At 37.8% G+C, this 6,750-nt stretch overlaps 1 long non-coding RNA gene across 1 annotated transcript; it reads right to left on the bottom strand.

The window, feature by feature from the left end:
• Positions 1-3,004: 3,004 nt before the first annotated feature.
• Positions 3,005-6,348, bottom strand: LOC143768538 (uncharacterized). Its single transcript, XR_013213933.1, has 3 exons — positions 6,184-6,348; positions 4,421-4,489; positions 3,005-3,171 (listed from the first exon to the last, which is right to left on the bottom strand). It is a non-coding gene; the product is annotated as an uncharacterized LOC143768538 (long non-coding RNA).
• Between the last annotated feature and the right edge of the window lie 402 nt (positions 6,349-6,750).

Genomic DNA, 6,750 nt, shown 5'->3' with positions numbered 1-6,750 from the left:
CATCGCTGTACTTTGAGGGGCCCTGTGCCAGTGCCAATGCGAATGAGTGCCCCCCCCCTGCTTGCTCAGGATCACAGCACTTGCAACGTTGAAATACTTACCTCTCCCTGCTCCACCGCCGTGACGTAGTCCACGTTTCCTGGGCCCACTAAAACCTTGAACCAGCCCTACCCCCCACAACTTTTGCCAAATGACCCCCAATTTCCAGTGCCCAACTATTATTATAAAGTTAATTCAGATTGACAAGCTTCAGAAAACAAGAATGGATGTTTTTGGCATTAAAATGGGCACTGTAGGTGTTTTCCTGGCCTCCACTCACTGCCGACTATGCTTCCCCATTGACTTGCATTGGGTTTCGTGTTTCGGTCGATCCCCGACTTTTAGCGATAATCGGCCGACTGCACTCGACTCGACTCTGGACTAAGTCGGGTTTCACAAAACCCGACTCGATCTTAAAAAAATGAAAGTCGCTCAACCCTAGTGTCAATAAGTAGGCTATGACAGTCAAAAAAAATGTTGGAGTACTAAAATTGTAAAATATTTAGCACAATGATATGCAATGCATGTGACATACAAAACACACTGATAAATATAAGAACTGTAGCTAAATATTTTTTTGACCAGATAAAGATTTTTTGGTCAGCAAAATGGCCTCCAAAAATGTTGTAAGACACTCCAAAAAATACTACAGTGCCAAAAAAAGGCCAGAATTTTCTGCACACTCACATCAGATGCCTAGAACAAAAAAGCTGTTTTAAATTGCTAGACTTTCATATCGTTGTATTAAAATGATTGGCTGCTTTCTGCAGTGTGATCAAGCAAATAAATGTAGACAAAAAAGGGAGCTCTGGATTGCTTTGCAATATAATTAAGAGGATTCAGGTGCCATAAAATATTAATCCTAGCCACAGACACCTGCAGCTAGATGTATATAAAATAGGAAGCAGCAGACAGTAATGAACCCTCTTGATGTATGCAGTGAGATCTATATACTCACATACAGTGCCTGCATACCTTGCAGTGATGTGGATATGCGCACATAGACTCCCCTGCCATCCTAGCACTGCAATCAATATACTCCCTAATTAGCCCTAAAAAGGACTGTTGGTTCATCTGGATTTGTGGATTCTGTGATGGTAGACCAACACTAAGTAATAAAAGAACAAATCTGACCCCTTCCAGGCAGCAGCTCTCCCTACACTAGCTGAGTCCAGAGCTGAATGCACCAAGCAGGGCGGCATCCAGTCTCTTATAGACCTGATGACACTGTGCGGCCAGCCAATCACTCTAATACCACAACAAAGATGGCTGCGGTATTACAGTGCATGGCAGACAATCCCTGCATGTTCATTGGCGCTCTAAAGAGCATCAAAATTGCAGGGCGGAGACCCGAGCTCCCGCTGAATAATCCCGGAAATGCTCGGTGCTTGACGAGTACACCGAGTACCGTGATACTCCGGCGAGCAACGAATAATGGCGAGCACGTTCGCTCATCACTACTCATCATTAGTCTTTATCAAGTATACAAAAAATCAAAAAGGGCTGGCTTAGATAGTGTGGAGACCAAGTCTGCACCAATCACCACAACAGTCAAACCCACTCATATTAAATACATTATTTATACAAACATTCATTAAAAGTATACATACCCTAATTTGAATAATACTTTATATATTAAAAAGATGGAAAAAAGGCACCTCTATAATGTAATATATTCTTTGTTTACATAGGTTTGGAAAAGGTGTTCAGCCAGTCAGATCACGGCATCCCTATACTCATGGATAATAGAATCCAACCACCTGTAGGTCGATCATGAATATGCAGATAACACCTTCCAGGGGTCCCATAATGAACCACCAAAGAGAAGAGCACCAAAATTGTAATTAGGCTGGTGTAGCAGTAATATAACCTTTCATTGCCAGTGATAAGGCCAAATTATGTCATCAGTATCGACCAGCTGATAAATCACCACCTCCCTCTCATACCTGGGCATCAGACCAGGCTCCCACCACCAGCGAGCGTCACACAGGAGAGGTTACATGACTATCGCCTAATGACCGCATACCCAATGACACGCGCAGCCGCTGCGCAGTAATGAGCAGCATCCAGGAGAACCATCCAGACCACGGTGGTAACCATAGCGTCGAGACTGCCCCCCATGATGCCAAAGGAAACAAACCATCCAGGTCATGTGATCGCAGCTGTCCCAGGACACAGCACCTATGTGATTTATGGCAACCCATATTTACATCTTTTTAATGCATAAGGTGTTATTTATGCTTTTCACAATTAGGGTATGAATACTTTTTTATGAATGTTTGTATAAATAATGTATTTAATATGAGTGGGTTTGGCCTTTGTAGTGATTGGTGCAGACTTGGTCTCCACACTATAAAAGCCAGCCCTTTGTGATTTTTTTGTATACTTGATAACGACCTATTATAGATCGGAGCTTTGTATTTTGATGAAGGAATGCAAATCATTTCTTTGAAATTCATCACCTGGTATTGGACACTGATCTCTTTATATTTTTTATTTTTCGTGTCACCTCTTTCCCTCTAATTGTTTGAATTGTATTCTGTTACTTATATAGTTCGGTAGGTGCATCTACTGAATTATACAGTGCTCTGTATAATGATTATTATTATTGGTGGTTCATCGTAGCTTTATGTTACTGTTGTCTACTTTAAGTATATTTACACTTAAAAGGCTTTGCATTGCATATGAGAGACATTTGATATTTTTTTGTTAAAGGTGTTCTTCTGGAATAGAAAACATGTCTGTCTTTTTTCCTTAGGAAGGATCCTTCATCTGTCCATGGGTTGCTATTTTTTATTCCCTGTAATAAAAGATTTCTAATGCATAAGAACTTGAATACATAAACTATAAGCCATGTGTTAATAGCAGAATTTTATTGGATAACAGAACAGATGAGTAAACAGCAAGCAAAGGCAAAGGTCAGGATTCTCAATTGATTCCAACAATTTATAATACATTTGCGGAATGATGGGGAACAATGCAAGGAACAAAGTCAGGTGTCACATGTTCATTTATTACAATAGAAATTCCTTTGACCTTGGCAGGGATCAGGACAGCAGGGATCAGGACAGCAGGGAGGTGGACAGCAGGGAGGTGGACAGCAGGGAGGTGGACAGCAGGGGTTGCAGGGATCTGATGGAGAAGTGAACATAAATCAGTTAGTCATTTATTTCAAAGAAGATAAACTTTATCATTTTTTTATATCTGAGTGCCATTTAAGTGCCCTTTTAATTAAAAGCAGTTTAGTGAGACCGCCACCTATCTCTCAAAAAACCGCTTGTGTGCTGCACAGCTCCAGCTGTTGTATTAAATCCATCAGTTGCTATGTGTGCAGGATCAGGAAGGAGCCGTGTGCTTCTGTCACCTGAGCTACATTCTCGATTGGGATTGGTGCGGGTCTTAGGATGTAGACCCCAACTCACTTGTTTGCAAACAAAAAGCCACTCAAATATAAAAAAAAGATAAAGGTTTAGTTACAATAGACAGTTCAATACAAAATAGCAATACATGGTACAAGTTAACATAATAAATTACCTGCAGTTTAAAGATAAGACTTTCATAATATTTATTGTTTTGGAATTAACTTTACTATATATATGTTTGCTATTTTTCAGAATTGTATATGTGTAAAGCAATTTGAGCACAGCGCAAAGGCAAAAAGCAAGATAAATATTTTATTTTTTCATGCACTCACCCATTGAGAAATTCTAAAACTACCAGAATACATAATAGTTAAAATAAAGGTTCCTGTGTCAAGTTCTGGAGAAGAGCATGTTCCAGGAAAATAAGGGAATTTTCTAAAATGATGCATTTCTCCTGCTTATGAGATATGGATACCTTGTAATGAGACACACAGTGTGCAGATCCCTACTGAGCACTCTTTGTGGCCCTGTAAGTTGTCTTTGTGAATCATCACATTTTATAAAGAATTGCTCTGTTAGACTGTATACTCTACATTATCAAGGTCACTAGTTTGATTTTCTTTTCTGGACAGCTTATCAAAAATTCACAGACACTCAACATTTTTTACAGTGACATTCGATAACCATAATAAATCATTATGACTATAAGTGATCCATGTCTACAACCTATAAATTAGCTGCATTCACTTTGAACTGTAAAAAATGATAATTACAGTCGTAATAACCTATTCAAGTTTTTTACAGGCAAGGGAAAAAGTGCCCTAATTTTACCGACTGTCCAAGAATTTCTGGAAGTTTGGAAACCTGCACAGTTTTTCTTCATATTTTATGCCAGATGCAGTCCTATGAATCACACCTTATAAAGCAGCTTTTAAATACAGTGATTTTGATCTGTGCATAGAGAAATTAATTAGCACTGATGACAGTGAAAAACCAACTAAAATTATCCTTATCTTTACCTTGTTTGGGGAATTGTCCACGACCTTGTTGATTGCTGTAGCCGGAGTACTGGGACCCAGATTGGCAAGCTAGAAAAGAGAAACATTCATTCTGTGTTCACTGAATTGTGAAAAATGTATACAGAGTTATGCATGATTATGGTCGTATCGTAGTTATGCACAAAGTCTGAGTTCTATGGAGCTGTGGCGCAACCTGTTGAAGTCTATAGGATGCTGTTCGACCACCTATGCAGGACAGGTGTCAAGGAAGGGCCTACTAGTCAATTCCTACATACCAAAACTTTCTGCTAGACTCTTTTCCCACCTGCAGACAAGATCCCCATGAACCACAATTTAACTGTTACCCTTTTACTGCCTCATACAACCAGGACATGTACACTGACTTGTTCACTGCCTTACAATAGGTGAGATTTTATTAACAATGCTTTCATTGCCCCAGACAGCCAGAATTTTTAATATGACAAAAAAAACTTCTTTGGGCTATGGCCTCATTATATTTATTACATGGCCTCATTATATTTATTACAGGCCTTGTCTGTATGCCTCTAAGAGAAAACACTTCCACATGTTTCTGTATCAAATTCGAGTCATACAGAATTCAATATGAGACTGTTTTAATGGATTATTTCCAATTATTTGCTCCCTGAGATAAGAATAAAAAGTTTAGATATGTGTTATAATCCTCTAGTATTACAATGGCTGGTCTAAAATTAATCTTCTAGTAGTATTTTCTATTCTGCTTAATCTGGAAAGAAAAATTTAAAGCAGTTAGTCCAAAAATCTGAAAGTCTGTATCACCATTTTGGTATCCTGTGTATATAGTACACAAAGAGTTTTAAAAACTACAGAATTGTGTACACGGTAACCATATTCACTGTATAACAAAAAGTAGCATCAATAACTACTGTATATACTACAATCAGTGGAAAACCATTATGAAGAATATATCAAATGTCATCAATTTGAAGAGATTGTCTAGAAGTGGATAACATATTCATAACAGCTAAACTGTCTATCAAAAAATAAAAAGCCATATACTAAGGTCAGCTTGGTTGAACTTGATAGATGTGTCTGTTTTCACATATACTAACTATGTAATAGTAAAAGCTGCAGACCAATCAGTGACCTCTGATTGTCTGCAGTGATTATATGACATAACAATGGGAGGCACAATGATGGACAGTTCAGATGTTTAGGAGGGATTGTACACTATAGGACATTACCTCCTGAACAGTTTACCCATGAAGGTTAAATCCAATTTCATAGCACAAATTATGGCTGTCATAATGAATATCTAGATCAATTACTTTTTATACATGTTTTAGATTTACTTCTATGGAAACACTATTTAAGATTGAATACATTGAACTTACCCTACTTCTAAGACTTTAATCACTTTACTGTATCAAAAAAGCATATTCAACTATTCATCTCAATAGAAAGTGACTTCAAGTCAAAAAAGGAAGTATACGGCTGAATGACATACAGCTGCAAATTATATATCTGGCCTGTATATACCCACAGGCTGAACCTAAGAGCATATGAAATGTGAGCTAAACCTAACCTTAAATGTGATATGTTTTCAGCAAGACGTCTAAGGCTTTTTTTTTTACAGTCTTTAAATGCATTAATTCTTTACATTTTTTTATATCTTTGTTAAAAAAATACTAATGTAAATTTCTGGAGCAAAGTTCTATACTAATAATTAATGTGTAAAGTTTACCAACAATGCAAAAAGGCAAAACTAAAAAAGAGTAACTTACGGTCTTGGCAAGGATTTACACAGATAGGCACTTTTTGGCAGGGATCCTTGCATGGATTCTGGCATGAGCTCTTCTGGCAGTTTGCTCCTTTGATTCCAGACATGACTGATTTCTTTTCTTAGTTCTGAACGTCTCAGAGACTCAAAAGCTATATTTTGATGAAGGCATTGAGACTGATCCTTATATATCTGGACATAGTGAGAATTGGGGCATATTTTCTCATCAGATGGAGATAAGGCATTTAATAGGATGATTGCAGGTATAATTATTTAATGTTCTAAAGGAGAATAAACATTAATTATGAAGTGTAAGCCACCCAACACCTTAGGATATTTACTGCAGTAAAATACTTGACATCGCATTCACCATCATTTATTTTTATCGCACTGTTCTAAAATGGACATTTGTAAAGTGGGATGAGTATGGGGCGCAATGTTGCAAAACTGTGACGTGCCCACATTGTAAAATCTATTTATGATATGAGGAAAACGTGCAGGCAAAAAGAGGAAGCAATTGTTCCATTAAAATGTAACTAGTAAAACTGATGCGCTTTGCATCCTTGCACAG

Source organism: Ranitomeya variabilis, chromosome 4 (genome assembly GCF_051348905.1).
Source record: "Ranitomeya variabilis isolate aRanVar5 chromosome 4, aRanVar5.hap1, whole genome shotgun sequence".
Classification (NCBI taxonomy): domain Eukaryota; kingdom Metazoa; phylum Chordata; class Amphibia; order Anura; family Dendrobatidae; genus Ranitomeya; species Ranitomeya variabilis.
Note: the sequence above shows the minus strand (reverse complement) of the source record. Positions and strands in the feature narration are given on the sequence as shown.